This window comes from Eleutherodactylus coqui, chromosome 7 (assembly GCF_035609145.1).
Source record: "Eleutherodactylus coqui strain aEleCoq1 chromosome 7, aEleCoq1.hap1, whole genome shotgun sequence".
NCBI lineage: Eukaryota > Metazoa > Chordata > Amphibia > Anura > Eleutherodactylidae > Eleutherodactylus > Eleutherodactylus coqui.
Window position 1 is genome coordinate 150447017 of NC_089843.1, and position 20837 is coordinate 150467853.

A 20837-nucleotide genomic window follows, 5' to 3' on the forward strand; every position below is an offset into this window, starting at 1 on the left:
TGACATCATAATGGAATTTTGCATTATGACATCATAATGGAATTTTGCATTATGACATCATAATGGAATTTTACATTATGACATCATAATGGAATTTTGCATTATGACATCATAATGGAATTTTACATTATGACATCATAATCGAATGTTGCATTATGACATCATAATGGAATGTTACATTATGACATCATAATGGAATGTTGCATTATGACATCATAATGGCATGTTACATTATGACATCGTAATGGAATATTGCATTATGACATCATAATGGAATTTTGCATTATGACATCATAATGGAATGTTACATTATGACATCATAATGGAATTTTGCATTATGACATCATAATGGGATGTTACATTATGACATCATAATGGAATTTTACATTATGACATCATAATGGAAATTTGCATTATGACATCATAATGGAATTTTGCAATATGACATCATAATGGAATTTTGCATTATGACATCATAATGGAATTTTACATTATGACATCATAATGGAATTTTGCATTATGACATCATAATGGAATGTTACATTATGACATCATAATGGAATTTTGCATTATGACATCATAATGGGACGTTACATTATGACATCATAATGGAATTTTGCATTATGACATCATAATGGGACGTTACATTATGACATCATAATGGAATGTTACATTATGACATCATAATGGAATTTTGCATTATGACATCATAATGGAATGTTGCATTATGACATCATAATGGAATTTTGCATTATGACTAGAGATGAGCGAACACGTTCGGCCCCGCCCCTTTTTCGCCCGAACACCGAACTTTGCGAACACCTCGGTGTTCGGGCGAAAAAGTTCGGGGGCCGCCGTGGCAGCGCGGGGGGGGGGGGTGCGGCGGGGAGTGGGGGGGGAGAGGGAGAGAGAGAGGGCTCCCCCCTGTTCCCCGATACTGCCGCCCGCGCCGCCGCGCATCTCCCCGCCCCCCGGCGGCACCCGGACACTTACGCGCGAACACTCCAGTGTTCGCTAAAGCCGGTGTCCGGGTGCGGATGTGTCCGTTACGGACACGTTCGCTCATCTCTAATTATGACATCATAATTGAATGTTACATTATGACATCATAATGGGATATTACATTATGACATCATAATGGTATGTTGCATTATGACATCATAATGGGATGTTACATTATGACATCATAATGGAATGTTACATTATGACATCATAATGGAATTTTGCATTATGACATCATAATGGAATGTTACATTATGACATCATAATGGAATTTTGCATTATGACATCATAATGGAATGTTACATTATGACATCATAATGGAATGTTACATTATGACATCATAATGGAATTTTGCATTATTACATCATAATGGAATTTTGCATTATGACATCATAATGGAATTTTGCATTATGACATCATAATGGAATGTTACATTATGACATCATAATGGAATTTTGCATTATGACATCATAATGGAATGTTACATTATGACATCATAATGGAACGTTACATTATGACATCATAATGGATAGTTACATTATGACATCATAATGGAATCTTGCATTATGACATCATAATGGAATGTTGCATTATGACATCATAATGGAATTTTACATTATGACATCATAATGGAATTTTGCATTATGACATCATAATGGAATTTTACATTATGACATCATAATGGAATTTTGCATTATGACATCATAATGGAATTTTACAATATGACATCATAATGGAATTTTGCATTATAACATCATAATGGAATTTTGCATTATGACATCATAATGGAATTTTACATTATGACATCATAATGGAATTTTGCATTATGACATCATAATGGAATTTTGCATTATGACATCATAATGGAATATTGCATTATGACATCATAATGGAATGTTACATTATGACATCATAATGGAATTTTGCATTATGACATCATAATGGGATGTTACATTATGACATCATAATGGAATTTTACATTATGACATCATAATGGAATTTTGCATTATGACATCATAATGGAATTTTGCAATATGACATCATAATGGAATTTTATGTTATGACATCATAATGGAATTTTGCATTATGACATCATAATGGAATTTTACATTATGACATCATAATGGAATGTTACATTATGACATCATAATGGAATTTTGCATTATGACATCATAATGGGACGTTACATTATGACATCATAATGGAATTTTGCATTATGACATCATAATGGGACGTTACATTATGACATCATAATGGAATGTTACATTATGACATCATAATGGAATTTTGCATTATGACATCATAATGGAATGTTACATTATGACATCATAATGGAATTTTGCATTATGACATCATAATGGGACGTTACATTATGACATCATAATGGAATTTTACATTATTATATCATAATGGAATGCTACATTATGACATCATAATAATGGAATGTTACATTATGACATCATAATGGAATTTTGCATTATGACATCATAATGGAATTTTACATTATGACATCATAATGGAATTTTGCATTATGACATCATAATGGAATTTTGCATTATGACATCATAATGGAATTTTGCATTATGACATCATAATGGAATTTTGCATTATGACATCATAATGGAATTTTGCATTATGACATAATAGAATTTTGCATTATGACATCATAATGGAATTTTGCATTATGACATCATAATGGAATTTTGCATGATGACATAATGGAATTTTGCAATATGACATCATAATGGAATTTTGCATGATGACATCTTAATGGAATTTTGCATTATGACATCATAATGGAATTTTGCATGATGACATCATAATGGAAATTAGCATTATGACATCATAATGGAGTTTTGCATTATGACATCATAATGGAATGTTACATTATGACATCATAATGGAATTTTGCATTATGACATCATAATGGAATGTTACATTATGACATCATAATGGAATTTTGCATTATTACATCATAATGGAATTTTGCATTATGACATCATAATGGAATTTTACATTATGACATCAGAATCGAATGTTGCATTATGACATTATAATGGAATGTTACATTATGACATCATAATGGAATGTTGCATTATGACATCATAATGGCATGTTACATTATGACATCGTAATGGAATATTGCATTATGACATCATAATGGAATTTTGCATTATGACATCATAATGGAATGTTACATTATGACATCATAATGGAATTTTGCATTATGACATCATAATGGGATGTTACATTATGACATCATAATGGAATTTTACATTATGACATCATAATGGAATTTTGCATTATGACATCATAATGGAATTTTGCAATATGACATCATAATGGAATTTTACATTATGACATCATAATGGAATTTTGCATTATGACATCATAATGGAATTTTACATTATGGCATCACAATGGAATTTTGCATTATGACATCATAATGGAATGTTACATTATGACATCATAATGGAATTTTGCATTATAACATCATAATTCGACGTTACATTATGACATCATAATGGAATTTTGCATTATGACATCATAATGGGACGTTACATTATGACATCATAATGGAATGTTACATTATGACATCATAATGGAATTTTGCATTATGACATCATAATGGAATGTTACATTATGACATCATAATGGAATTTTGCATTATGACATCATAATGGAATGTTACATTATGACATCATAATGGAATTTTGCATTATGACATCATAATGGAATGTTGCATTATGACATCATAATGGAATGTTACATTATGACATCATAATGGAATGTTGCATTATGACATCATAATGGAATGTTACATTATGACATCATAATGGAATGTTGCATTATGACATCATAATGGAATTTTGCATTATGACATCATAATGGAATGTTGCATTATGACATCATAATGGAATTTTGCATTATGACATCATAATGGAATGTTACATTATGACATCATAATGGAATTTTACATTATGACATCATAATCGAATGTTACATTATGACATCATAATGGAATTTTGCATTATGACATCATAATGGGATGTTATATTATGACATCATAATGGAATTTTACATTATGATATCATAATGGAATTTTGCATTATGACATCATAATGGAATTTTACATTATGACATCATAATGGAATGTTACATTATGACATCATAATGGAATTTTGCACTATGACATCATAATGGAATTTTGCATTATGACATCATAATGGAATGTTACATTATGACATCATAATGGAATTTTGCATTATGACATCATAATGGAATGTTACATTATGACATCATAATGGAATTTTGCATTATGACATCATAATGGAATGTTACATTATGACATCATAATGGAATTTTGCATTATTACATCATAATGGAATTTTGCATTATGACATCATAATGGAATGTTACATTATGACATCATAATGGAATTTTGCATTATGACATCATAATGGAATGTTACATTATGACATCATAATGGAATGTTACATTATGACATCATAATGGATAGTTACATTATGACATCATAATGGAATCTTGCATTATGACATCATAATGGAATTTTGCATTATGACATCATAATGGAATTTTACATTATGACATCATAATGGAATTTTGCATTATGACATCATAATGGAATTTTACATTATGACATCATAATGGAATTTTGCATTATGACATCATAATGGAATTTTACAATATGACATCATAATGGAATTCTGCATTATGACATCATAATGGAATTTTGCATTATGACATCATAATGGAATTTTACATTATGACATCATAATGGAATTTTGCATTATGACATCATAATGGAATTTTGCATTATGACATCAAAATGGAATTTTACATTATGACATCATAATCGAATGTTGCATTATGACATCATAATGGAATGTTACATTATGACATCATAATGGGATGATACATTATGACATCATAATGGAATTTTACATTATGACATCATAATGGAATTTTGCATTATGACATCACAATGGAATTTTGCAATATGACATCATAATGGAATTTTACATTATGACATCATAATGGAATTTTACATTATGACATCATAATGGAATTTTGCATTATGACATCATAATGGAATGTTACATTATGACATCATAATGGAATTTTGCATTATGACATCATAATGGGACGTTACATTATGACATCATAATGGAATTTTGCATTATGACATCATAATGGGACGTTACATTATGACATCATAATGGAATGTTACATTATGACATCATAATGGAATTTTGCATTATGACATCATAATGGAATGTTACATTATGACATCATAATGGAATTTTGCATTATGACATCATAATGGAATTTTACATTATGACATCATAATGGAATTTTGCATTATGACATCATAATGGAATGTTGCATTATGACATCATAATGGAATGTTACATTATGACATCATAATGGAATGTTGCATTATGACATCATAATGGAATGTTACATTATGACATCATAATGGAATGTTGCATTATGCCATCATAATGGAATTTTGCATTATGACATCATAATGGAATGTTGCATTATGACATCATAATGGAATTTTGCATTATGACATCATAATGGAATGTTACATTATGACATCATAATGGAATTTTGCATTATGACATCATAATGGAATGTTACATTATGACATCATAATGGAATTTTGCATTATGACATCATAATGGAATTTTGCATTATGACATCATAATGGAATGTTACATTATGACATCATAATGGAATTTTGCATTATGACATCATAATGGAATGTTACATTATGACATCATAATGGAATTTTGCATTATGACATCATAATGGAATGTTAAATTATGACATCATAATGGAATGTCACATTATGACATCATAATGGAATGTTACATTATGACATCATAATGGAATTTTGCATTGTGACATCATAATGGAATGTTACATTATGACATCATAATGGAATTTTACATTATGACATCATAATGGAATTTTGCATTATGACATCATAATGGAATGTTACATTATGACATCATAATGGAATTTTGCATTATGACATCATAATGGAATGTTACATTATGACATCATAATGGAATTTTGCATTATGACATCATAATGGAATGTTACATTATGACATCATAATGGGATATTACATTATGACATCATAATGGAATGTTGCATTATGACATCATAATGGGATGTTACATTATGACATCATAATTGAATGTTACATTATGACATCATAATGGAATTTTGCATTATGACATAATAATGGAATGTTACATTATGACATCATAATGGAATTTTGCATTATGACATCATAATGGAATGTTACATTATGACATCGTAATGGAATGTTGCATTATGACATCATAATGGCATGTTACATTATGACATCGTAATGGAATATTGCATTATGACATCATAATGGAATTTTGCATTATGACATCATAATGGAATTTTGCATTATGACATCATAATGGAATGTTACATTATGACATCATAATGGAATTTTGAATTATGACATCATAATGGAATTTTGAATTATGACATCATAATGGGATGTTACATTATGACATCATAATGGAATTTTACATTATGACATCATAATGGAATTTTGCATTATGACATCATAATGGAATTTTGCAATATGACATCATAATGGAATTTTACATTATGACATCATAATGGAATTTTGCATTATGACATCATAATGGAATTTTACATTATGACATCATAATGGAATTTTGCATTATGACATCATAATGGAATTTTACATTATGACATCATAATGGAATTTTGCATTATGACATCATAATGGAATGTTACATTATGACATCATAATGGAATTTTGCATTATGACATCATAATGGGACGTTACATTATGACATCATAATGGAATTTTGCATTATGACATCATAATGGGACGTTACATTATGACATCATAATGGAATGTTACATTATGACATCATAATGGAATTTTGCATTATGACATCATAATGGAATGTTACATTATGACATCATAATGGAATTTTGCATTATGACATCATAATGGAATGTTGCATTATGACATCATAATGGAATTTTGCATTATGACATCATAATGGAATGTTGCATTATGACATCATAATGGAATGTTGCATTATGACATCATAATGGAATGTTGCATTATGACATCATAATGGAATGTTACATTATGACATCATAATGGAATGTTGCATTATGACATCATAATGGAATGTTACATTATGACATCATAATGGAATGTTGCATTATGACATCATAATGGAATTTTGCATTATGACATCATAATGGAATGTTGCATTATGACATCATAATGGAATTTTGCATTATGACATCATAATGGAATGTTACATTATGACATCATAATGGAATTTTGCATTATGACATCATAATGGAATGTTACATTATGACATCATAATGGAATTTTGCATTATGACATCATAATGGAATGTTACATTATGACATCATAATGGAATTTTGCATTATGACATCATAATGGAATGTTACATTATGACATCATAATGGAATTTTGCATTATGACATCATAATGGAATGTTACATTATGACATCATAATGGAATTTTGAATTATGACATCATAATGGAAAGTTGCAATATGACATCATAAAGGAATGTTACATTATGACATCATAATGGAATGTTGCATTATGACATCATAATGGAATTTTGCATTATGACATCATAATGGAATGTTACATTATGACATCATAATGGAATTTTGCATTATGACATCATAATGGAAATTTGCATTATGATATCATAATGGAATGTTACATTATGACATCATAATGGAATTTTGCATTATGACATCATAATGGAGTTTTTTATTATGACATCATAATGGAATTTTGCATTATGACATGATAATGGAATTTTGCATTATGACATCATAATGGAGTTTTACATTATGACATCATAATGGAATTTTGCATTATGACATCATAATGGAATTTTGCATTATGACATCATAATGGAATGTTACATTATGACATCATAATGGAATTTTGCATTATGACATCATAATGGAATTTTGCATTATGACATCATAATGGAATTTTACATTATGACATCATAATGGAATTTTGCATTATGACATCATAATGGAATTTTACATTATGACATCATAATGGAATTTTACATTATGACATCATAATGGAATTTTGCATTATGACATCATAATGGAATTTTGCATTATGACATCATAATGGAATTTTGCATTATGACATCATAATGGAATTTTGCATTATGACATAATAGAATTTTGCATTATGACATCATAATGGAATTTTGCATTATGACATCATAATGGAATTTTGCATTATGACATCATAATGGAATTTTGCATTATGACATCATAATGGAATTTTGCATTATGACATCATAATGGAATTTTGCATGATGACATCATAATGGAAATTTGCATTATGACATCATAATGGAGTTTTGCATTATGACATCATAATGGAATGTTGCATTATGACATCATAATGGCATGTTACATTATGACATCGTAATGGAATATTGCATTATGACATCATAATGGAATTTTGCATTATGACATCATAATGGAATGTTACATTATGACATCATAATGGAATTTTGCATTATGACATCATAATGGGATATTACATTATGACATCATAATGGAATTTTACATTATGACATCATAATGGAATTTTGCATTATGACATCATAATGGAATTTTGCAATATGACATCATAATGGAATTTTACATTATGACATCATAATGGAATTTTGCATTATGACATCATAATGGAATTTTGCATTATGACATCATAATGGAATTTTACATTATGACATCACAATGGAATTTTGCATTATGACATCATAATGGAATTTTACATTATGACATCACAATGGAATTTTGCATTATGACATCATAATGGAATGTTACATTATGACATCATAATGGAATTTTGCATTATGACATCATAATGGGACGTTACATTATGACATCATAATGGAATTTTGCATTATGACATCATAATGGGACGTTACATTATGACATCATAATAGAATGTTACATTATGACATCATAATGGAATTTTGCATTATGACATCATAATGGAATGTTACATTATGACATCATAATGGAATTTTGCATTATGACATCATAATGGAATGTTACATTATGACATCATAATGGAATTTTGCATTATGACATCATAATGGAATGTTGCATTATGACATCATAATGGAATGTTACATTATGACATCATAATGGAATGTTGCATTATGACATCATAATGGAATGTTACATTATGACATCATAATGGAATGTTGCATTATGACATCATAATGGAATTTTGCATTATGACATCATAATGGAATGTTGCATTATGACATCATAATGGAATTTTGCATTATGACATCATAATGGAATGTTACATTATGACATCATAATGGAATTTTGCATTATGACATCATAATGGAATGTTACATTATGACATCATAATTGAATTTTGCATTATGACATCATAATGGAATGTTACATTATGACATCATAATGGAATTTTGCATTATGACATCATAATGGAATGTTACATTATGACATCATAATGGAATTTTGCATTATTACATCATAATGGAATTTTGCATTATGACATCATAATGGAATGTTACATTATGACATCATAATGGAATTTTGCATTATGACATCATAATGGAATGTTACATTATGACATCATAATGGAATGTTACATTATGACATCATAATGGATAGTTACATTATGACATCATAATGGAATCTTGCATTATGACATCATAATGGAATTTTGCATTATGACATCATAATGGAATTTTACATTATGACATCATAATGGAATTTTGCATTATGACATCATAATCGAATTTTACATTATGACATCATAATGGAATTTTGCATTATGACATCATAATGGAATTTTGCATTATGACATCATAATGGAATGTTACATTATGACATCATAATGGAATTTTGCATTATGACATCCTAATGGAATGTTACATTATGACATCATAATGGAATTTAGCATTATTACATCATAATGGAATTTTGCATTATGACATCAAAATGGAATTTTGCATTATGACATCATAATGGAATGTTACATTATGACATCATAATGGAATTTTGCATTATGACATCATAATGGAATGTTACATTATGACATCATAATGGAATGTTACATTATGACATCATAATGGAATTTTGCATTATGACATCATAATGGAATTTTGCATTATGACATCATAATGGAATTTTACATTATGACATCATAATGGAATTTTGCATTATGACATCATAATGGAATTTTACATTATGACATCATAATGGAATTTTGCATTATGACATCATAATGGAATTTTACAATATGACATCATAATGGAATTTTGCATTATGACATCATAATGGAATTTTGCATTATGACATCATAATGGAATTTTACATTATGACATCATAATGGAATTTTGCATTATGACATCATAATGGAATTTTGCATTATGACATCATAATGGAATTTTACATTATGACATCATAATCGAATGTTGCATTATGGCATCATAATGGAATGTTACATTATGACATCATAATGGAATGTTGCATTATGACATCATAATGGAATGTTACATTATGACATCATAATGGAATATTGCATTATGACATCATAATGGAATTTTGCATTATGACATCATAATGGAATGCAACATTATGACATCATAATGGAATTTTGCATTATGACATCATAATGGAATGCTACATTATGACATCATAATGGAATTTTGCATTATGACATCATAATGGGATGTTACATTATGACATCATAATGGAATTTTGCATTATGACATCATAATGGAATTTTACATTATGACATCATAATGGAATTTTGCATTATGACATCATAATGGAATTTTGCATTATGACATCATAATGGAATTTTACATTATGACAACATAATGGAATTTTGCATTATGACATAATGGAATTTTGCATTATGACATCATAATGGAATTTTACATTATGACATCATAATCGAATGTTGCATTATGACATCATAATGGAATGTTACATTATGACATCATAATGGAATGTTGCATTATGACATCATAATGGCATGTTACATTATGACATCATAATGGAATTTTGAATTATGACATCATAATGGAAAGTTGCAATATGACATCATAAAGGAATGTTACATTATGACATCATAATGGAATGTTGCATTATGACATCATAATGGAATTTTGCATTATGACATCATAATGGAATGTTACATTATGACATCATAATGGAATTTTGCATTATGACATCATAATGGAAATTTGCATTATGATATCATAATGGAATGTTACATTATGACATCATAATGGAATTTTGCATTATGACATCATAATGGAGTTTTTTATTATGACATCATAATGGAATTTTGCATTATGACATGATAATGGAATTTTGCATTATGACATCATAATGGAATTTTGCATTATGACATCATAATGGAATTTTGCATTATGACATCATAATGGAATTTTGCATTATGACATCATAATGGAATGTTACATTATGACATCATAATGGAATTTTGCATTATGACATCATAATGGAATTTTGCATTATGACATCATAATGGAATTTTACATTATGACATCATAATGGAATTTTGCATTATGACATCATAATGGAATTTTACATTATGACATCATAATGGAATTTTACATTATGACATCATAATGGAATTTTGCATTATGACATCATAATGGAATTTTGCATTATGACATCATAATGGAATTTTGCATTATGACATCATAATGGAATTTTGCATTATGACATAATAGAATTTTGCATTATGACATCATAATGGAATTTTGCATTATGACATCATAATGGAATTTTGCATTATGACATCATAATGGAATTTTGCATTATGACATCATAATGGAATTTTGCATTATGACATCATAATGGAATTTTGCATGATGACATCATAATGGAAATTTGCATTATGACATCATAATGGAGTTTTGCATTATGACATCATAATGGAATGTTACATTATGACATCATAATGGAATGTTGCATTATGACATCATAATGGCATGTTACATTATGACATCGTAATGGAATATTGCATTATGACATCATAATGGAATTTTGCATTATGACATCATAATGGAATGTTACATTATGACATCATAATGGAATTTTGCATTATGACATCATAATGGGATATTACATTATGACATCATAATGGAATTTTACATTATGACATCATAATGGAATTTTGCATTATGACATCATAATGGAATTTTGCAATATGACATCATAATGGAATTTTACATTATGACATCATAATGGAATTTTGCATTATGACATCATAATGGAATTTTGCATTATGACATCATAATGGAATTTTACATTATGACATCACAATGGAATTTTGCATTATGACATCATAATGGAATGTTACATTATGACATCATAATGGAATTTTGCATTATGACATCATAATGGGACGTTACATTATGACATCATAATGGAATTTTGCATTATGACATCATAATGGGACGTTACATTATGACATCATAATAGAATGTTACATTATGACATCATAATGGAATTTTGCATTATGACATCATAATGGAATGTTACATTATGACATCATAATGGAATTTTGCATTATGACATCATAATGGAATGTTGCATTATGACATCATAATGGAATGTTACATTATGACATCATAATGGAATGTTGCATTATGACATCATAATGGAATGTTACATTATGACATCATAATGGAATGTTGCATTATGACATCATAATGGAATTTTGCATTATGACATCATAATGGAATGTTGCATTATGACATCATAATGGAATTTTGCATTATGACATCATAATGGAATGTTACATTATGACATCATAATGGAATTTTGCATTATGACATCATAATGGAATGTTACATTATGACATCATAATTGAATTTTGCATTATGACATCATAATGGAATGTTACATTATGACATCATAATGGAATTTTGCATTATGACATCATAATGGAATGTTACATTATGACATCATAATGGAATGTTACATTATGACATCATAATGGAATTTTGCATTATGACATCATAATGGAATGTTACATTATGACATCATAATGGAATGTTACATTATGACATCATAATGGATAGTTACATTATGACATCATAATGGAATCTTGCATTATGACATCATAATGGAATTTTGCATTATGACATCATAATTTTTTTTTACATTATGACATCATAATGGAATTTTGCATTATGACATCATAATGGAATTTTACATTATGACATCATAATGGAATTTTGCATTATGACATCATAATGGAATTTTGCATTATGACATCATAATGGAATGTTACATTATGACATCATAATGGAATTTTGCATTATGACATCATAATGGAATGTTACATTATGACATCATAATGGAATTTAGCATTATTACATCATAATGGAATTTTGCATTATGACATCAAAATGGAATTTTGCATTATGACATCATAATGGAATGTTACATTATGACATCATAATGGAATTTTGCATTATGACATCATAATGGAATGTTACATTATGACATCATAATGGAATGTTACATTATGACATCATAATGGAATTTTGCATTATGACATCATAATGGAATTTTGCATTATGACATCATAATGGAATTTTACATTATGACATCATAATGGAATTTTGCATTATGACATCATAATGGAATTTTACATTATGACATCATAATGGAATTTTGCATTATGACATCATAATGGAATTTTACAATATGACATCATAATGGAATTTTGCATTATGACATCATAATGGAATTTTGCATTATGACATCATAATGGAATTTTACATTATGACATCATAATGGAATTTTGCATTATGACATCATAATGGAATTTTGCATTATGACATCATAATGGAATTTTACATTATGACATCATAATCGAATGTTGCATTATGGCATCATAATGGAATGTTACATTATGACATCATAATGGAATGTTGCATTATGACATCATAATGGAATGTTACATTATGACATCATAATGGAATATTGCATTATGACATCATAATGGAATTTTGCATTATGACATCATAATGGAATGCAACATTATGACATCATAATGGAATTTTGCATTATGACATCATAATGGAATGCTACATTATGACATCATAATGGAATTTTGCATTATGACATCATAATGGGATGTTACATTATGACATCATAATGGAATTTTGCAATATGACATCATAATGGAATTTTGCATTATGACATCATAATGGAATTTTGCAATATGACATCATAATGGAATTTTGCATTATGACATCATAATGGAATTTTACATTATGACATCATAATGGAATTTTGCATTATGACATCATAATGGGATGTTACATTATGACATCATAATGGAATTTTGCATTATGACATCATAATGGGATGTTACATTATGACATCATAATGGAATTTTACATTATGACATCATAATGGAATTTTGCATTATGACATCATAATGGAATTTTACATTAAGACATCATAAAGGAATTTTGCATTATGACATCATAATGGAATTTTGCATTATGACATCTTAATGGAATGTTACATTATGACATCATAATGGAATTTTGCATTATGACATCATAATGGAATTTAGCATTATGACATCATAATGGAATGTCACATTATGACATCATAATGAAATTTTGCATTATGACCTCATAATGGAATTTTGCATTATGACATCATAATGGAATTTTACATTATGACATCATAATGGAATTTTGCATTATGACATCATAATGGAGTTTTACATTATGACATCATAATGGAATTTTGCATTATGACATCATAATAGAATTTTGCATTATGACATCATAATGGAATTTTGCATTATGACATCATAATGGAATGTTACATTATGACATCATAATGGAATTTTGCATTATGACATCATAATGGAATTTTACATTATGACATCATAATGGAATTTTGCATTATGACATCATAATGGAATTTTGCATTATGACATCATAATGGAATTTTACATTATGACAACATAATGGAATTTTGCATTATGACATAATGGAATTTTGCATTATGACATCATAATGGAATTTTACATTATGACATCATAATCGAATGTTGCATTATGACATCATAATGGAATGTTACAATATGACATCATAATGGAATGTTGCATTATGACATCATAATGGCATGTTACATTATGACATCATAATGGAATATTGCATTATGACATCATAATGGAATGTTACATTATGACATCATAATGGAATTTTGCATTATGACATCATAATGGGATGTTACATTATGACATCATAATGGAATTTTACATTATGACATCATAATGGAATTTTGCATTATGACATCATAATGGAATTTTGCAATATGACATCATAATGGAATTTTATATTATGACATCATAATGGAATTTTGCATTATGACATCATAATGGAATTTTACATTATGACATCATAATGGAATGTTACATTATGACATCATAATGGAATTTTGCATTATGACATCATAATGGGACGTTACATTATGACATCATAATGGAATTTTGCATTATGACATCATAATGGGACGTTACATTATGACATCATAATGGAATGTTACATTATGACATCATAATGGAATTTTGCATTATGACATCATAATGGAATGTTACATTATGACATCATAATGGAATTTTGCATTATGACATCATAATGGGACGTTACATTATGACATCATAATGGAATTTTACATTATTATATCATAATGGAATGCTACATTATGACATCATAATAATGGAATGTTACATTATGACATCATAATGGAATTTTGCATTATGACATCATAATGGAATTTTACATTATGACATCATAATGGAATTTTGCATTATGACTAGAGATGAGCGAACACCAAAATGTTCGGGTGTTCGTTATTCGTAACGAACTTCCCGTGATGCTCGAGGGTTCGTTTCGAACAACGAACCCCATTGAAGTCAATGGGCGACCAGAACACTTTTGTATTTCGCCGATGCTCGCTAAGGTTTTCATGTGTGAAAATCTGGGCAATTCAGGAAAGTGATGGGAATGACACAGTGACGGATAGGGCAGGCGAGGGGCTACATGTTGGGCTGCATCCTAAGTTCACAGGTCCCACTATTAAGCCACAATAGCGGCAAGAGTGGGCCCCCCCCCCTCCCAACAACTTTTACTTCTGAAAAGCGCTCATTAGCATGGCATACCTTTGCTAAGCACCACACTACCTCCAACAAAGCACAATCACTGCCTGCATGACACTCCACTGCCACTTCTCCTGAGTTACATGCTGCCCAACCGCACCCCCTCCCCCCCACAGCGCACACCAAAGTGTCCCTGCGCAGCCTTCAGCTGCCCTCATGCCACACCACGCTCATGTCTATTTAGAATTGCGTCTGCCATGACGAGGGACCGCAGGCATACACTGCAGAGGTTGGCACGGCTAGGCAGCGACCCTCTTTAAAAGTGGCGGAGCGATAGCCCACAATGCTGTACAGAAGCAATGAGAAATAGAATCCTGTGCCACCGCCATCAGGAGCTGCACACGTGGGCATAGCAATGGGGAACCTATGTGCCACACACTATTCATTCTGTCAAGGTGTCTGCATGCCCCAGTCAGACCGGGCTTTTTAATTCATAGACACAGGCAGGTACAACTCCCTATTGTGAAGTCCCTGTCGACCCACAGCATGGGTGGCTCCCTGGAACCCACCGGCGGTACGCAAAAATATCCCATTGCATTGCCCAACACAGCTGAGGTAGTAATGTCGTGCGTAATACAGGTGGGCTTCGGCCCACACTGCATGCCCCAGTCAGACTGGGATTCTTTACAAGTGGACACATGTAGGTTTAACTCCCTGTGGACCCACTGCCTGGGTGGGTGCCAGGAAGCCACCGGCGGTACATAGAAATATCCCATTGCATTGCCCAACACAGCTGAGGTAGTAATGTCGTGCGTAATACAGGTGGGCTTCGGCCCACACTGCATGCCCCGGTCAGACGGGTTCTTTAGAAGTGTACAGATGTATTAAAAACTCAGTGTGCACCTACAGCATGGGTGGCTCCCTGGAACCCACCGGCGGTACACAAAAATATCCCATTGCATTGCCCAACACAGCTGAGGTAGTAATGTCGTGCGTAATACAGGTGGGCTTCGGCCCACACTGCATGCCCCAGTCAGACTGGGATTCTTTACAAGTGGACACATGTAGGTTTAACTCCCTGTGGACCCACTGCCTGGGTGGGTGCCAGGAAGCCACCGGCGGTACATAGAAATATCCCATTGCATTGCCCAACACAGCTGAGGTAGTAATGTCGTGCGTAATACAGGTGGGCTTCGGCCCACACTGCATGCCCCGGTCAGACGGGTTCTTTAGAAGTGTACAGATGTATTAAAAACTCAGTGTGCACCTACAGCATGGGTGGCTCCCTGGAACCCACCGGCGGTACACAAAAATATCCCATTGCATTGCCCAACACAGCTGAGGTAACGTCAGCTGTAATGCAGGTGGGCTAAAAATTAATTTGATTACACTGTAGGCGAGGGCCCACACAAATTGCTGTATCAACAGTACTAATGTACATCCCAAAAATTGGCCATGGCCAGCCAAGAGGGCAGGTGAAACCCATTAATCGCTTTGGTTAATGTGGCTTAAGTGGTAACTAGGCCTGGAGGCAGCCCAGTGTAACGAAAAATTGGTTCAAGTTAAAGTTCCAATGCTTTTAAGCGCATTGAAACTTATAAAAATTGTTCTGAAAAATTATTTGAGTGAGCCTTGTGGCCCTAAGAAAAATTGCCCGTTCAGCGTGATTACGTGAGGTTTCAGGAGGTGGAGCAGGAGGAGGAGGAGGAGGAATATTAGACACAGATTGATGAAGCAGAAATGTCCCCGTTTTGGATGGTGAGAGAGAACGTAGCTTCCATCCGCGGGTGCAGCCTACGTATTGCTTACGTATCGCTGCTGTCCGCTGGTGGAGAACAGAAGTCTGGGGAAATCCAGCCTTTGTTCATCTTGATGAGTGTTAGCCTGTCGGCACTGTCGGTTGACAAGCGGCTACGCTTATCTGTGATGATTCCCCCAGCCGCACTAAACACCCTCTCCGACAACACGCTAGCCGCAGGACAAGCAAGCACCTCAAGGGCATACAGGGCTAGTTCAGACCACGTGTCCAGCTTCGACACCCAGTAGTTGTAGGGGGCAGAGGCGTCACCAAGGATGGTCGTGCGATCCGCTACGTACTCCCTCACCATCCTTTTGCAGTGCTCCCGCCGACTCAGCCGTGACTGGGGAGCGGTGACACAGTCTTGGTGGGGAGCCATAAAGCTGGCCAGGCCCTTAAAGACTGTTGCACTGCCTGGGATGTACATGCTGCTCGATCTACGCACATCCCCTGCAACATGGCCCTCGGAACTGCGCCTTCTGCCACTAGCGCTGTCGGCTGGGAATTTTACCATCAGCTTGTCCGCAAGGGTCCTGTGGTATAGCAACACTCTCGAACCCCTTTCCTCTTCGGGAATCAGAGTGGGCAGGTTCTCCTTATACCGTGGATCGAGCAGTGTGTACACCCAGTAATCCGTCGTGGCCAGAATGCGTGCAACGCGAGGGTCACGAGAAAGGCATCCTAACATGAAGTCAGCCATGTGTGCCAGGGTACCTGTACGCAACACATGGCTGTCTTCACTAGGAAGATCACTTTCAGGATCCTCCTCCTCCTCCTCCTCCTCCTCAGGCCATACACGCTGAAAGGATGACAGGCAATCAGCCGGTGTACCGTCAGCAGCGGGCCAAGCTGTCTCTTCCCCCTCCTCCTCATCCTCCTCATGCTCCTCCTCCTCCTCCTGTACGCGCTGAGAAATAGACAGGAGGGTGCCCTGACTATCCAGCGGCATACTGTCTTCCCCCGCCCCCGTTTCCGAGCGCAAAGCAGCTGCCTTTATGGTTTGCAGGGAATTTCTCAAGATGCATAGCAGAGGAATGGTGACGCTAATGATTGTAGCATCGCCGCTCACCACCTGGGTAGACTCCTCAAAATTACCAAGGACATGGCAGATGTCTGCCAACCAGGCCCACTCTTCTGAAAGGAATTGAGGAGGCTGACTCCCACTGCGCCGCCCATGTTGGAGTTGGTATTCGACTATAGCTCTCCGTTGTTCATAGAGCCTGGCCAACATGTGGAGCGTAGAGTTCCACCGTGTGGGCACGTCGCACAGCAGTCGGTGCACTGGCAGCTTAAAGTGATGTTGCAGGGTGCGCAGGGTGGCAGCGTCCGTGTGGGACTTGCGGAAATGTGCGCAGAGCCGGCGCGCCTTTACGAGCAGGTCTGACAAGCGTGGGTAGCTTTTCAGAAACCGCTGAACCACCAAATTAAAGACGTGGGCCAGGCATGGCACGTGCGTGAGGCTGCCGAGCTGCAGAGCCGCCACCAGGTTACGGCCGTTGTCACACACGACCATGCCCGGTTGGAGGCTCAGCGGCGCAAGCCAGCGGTCGGTCTGCTGTGTCAGACCCTGCAGCAGTTCGTGGGCCGTGTGCCTCTTATCGCCTAAGCTGAGTAGTTTCAGCACGGCCTGCTGACGCTTGCCCACCGCTGTGCTGCCACACCGCGCGACACCGACTGCTGGCGACATGCTGCTGCTAACACATCTTGATTGTGAGACAGAGGAGGAGGAGGAGGAGGAGGGTGCTTTAGTGGAGGAAGCATACACCTCCGCAGATACCAGCACCGAGCTGGGGCCCGCAATTCTGGGGGTGGGTAGGACGTGAGCGGTCCCAGGCTCTGACTCTGTCCCAGCCTCCACTAAATTCACCCAATGTGCCGTCAGGGAGATGTAGTGGCCCTGCCCGCCTGTGCTTGTCCACGTGTCCGTAGTTAAGTGGACCGTGGCAGTAACCGCGTTGGTGAGGGCGCGCACAATGTTGCGGGAGACGTGGTCGTGCAGGGCTGGGACGGCACATCGGGAAAAGTAGTGGCGACTGGGAACTGAGTAGCGCGGGGCCGCCGCCTCCATGATACTTTTGAAGGACTCCGTTTCCACAACCCTATACGGCAGCATCTCAAGGCTGATGAATTTTGCGATGCGGACGGTTAACGTTTGAGCGTGCGGGTGCGTGGCGGCGTACTTGCGCTTGCGCTCGAACACTTGCGCAAGCGACGGCTGAACGGTGCGCTGAACTACACTGCTGGATGGGGCCGAGGACAGCGGAGATGAGGGTGTGGGTGCAGGCCATGAGGCGGTAGTGCCTGTGTCCTGAGAGGGGGGTTGCATCTCAGTGGCAGGTTGGGGCACAGGGGGAGAGGCAGGGGTGCAAACCGGAGACGGTGAACGGCCTTTGTCCCACCTTGCGGGGTGCTTGGCCATCATATGTCTGCGCATGGTGGTGGTGGTGAGGCTGTTGGTGTTGGCTCCCCGGCTGAGCTTTGCGCGACAAAGGTTGCACACCACTGTTCGTCGGTCGTCAGGCGTCTCTGTGAAAAACTGCCAGACCTTAGAGCACCTCGGCCTACGCAGGGTGGCATGGCGCGAGGGGGCGCTTTGGGAAACACTTGGTGGATTATTCGGTCTGGCCCTGCCTCTACCCCTGGCCACCGCACTGCCTCTTGCAACCTGCCCTGCTGATGCCCTTGACTCCCCCTCTGAAGACCTGTCCTCCTGAGTAAGCGTTGCACACCAGGTGGGGTC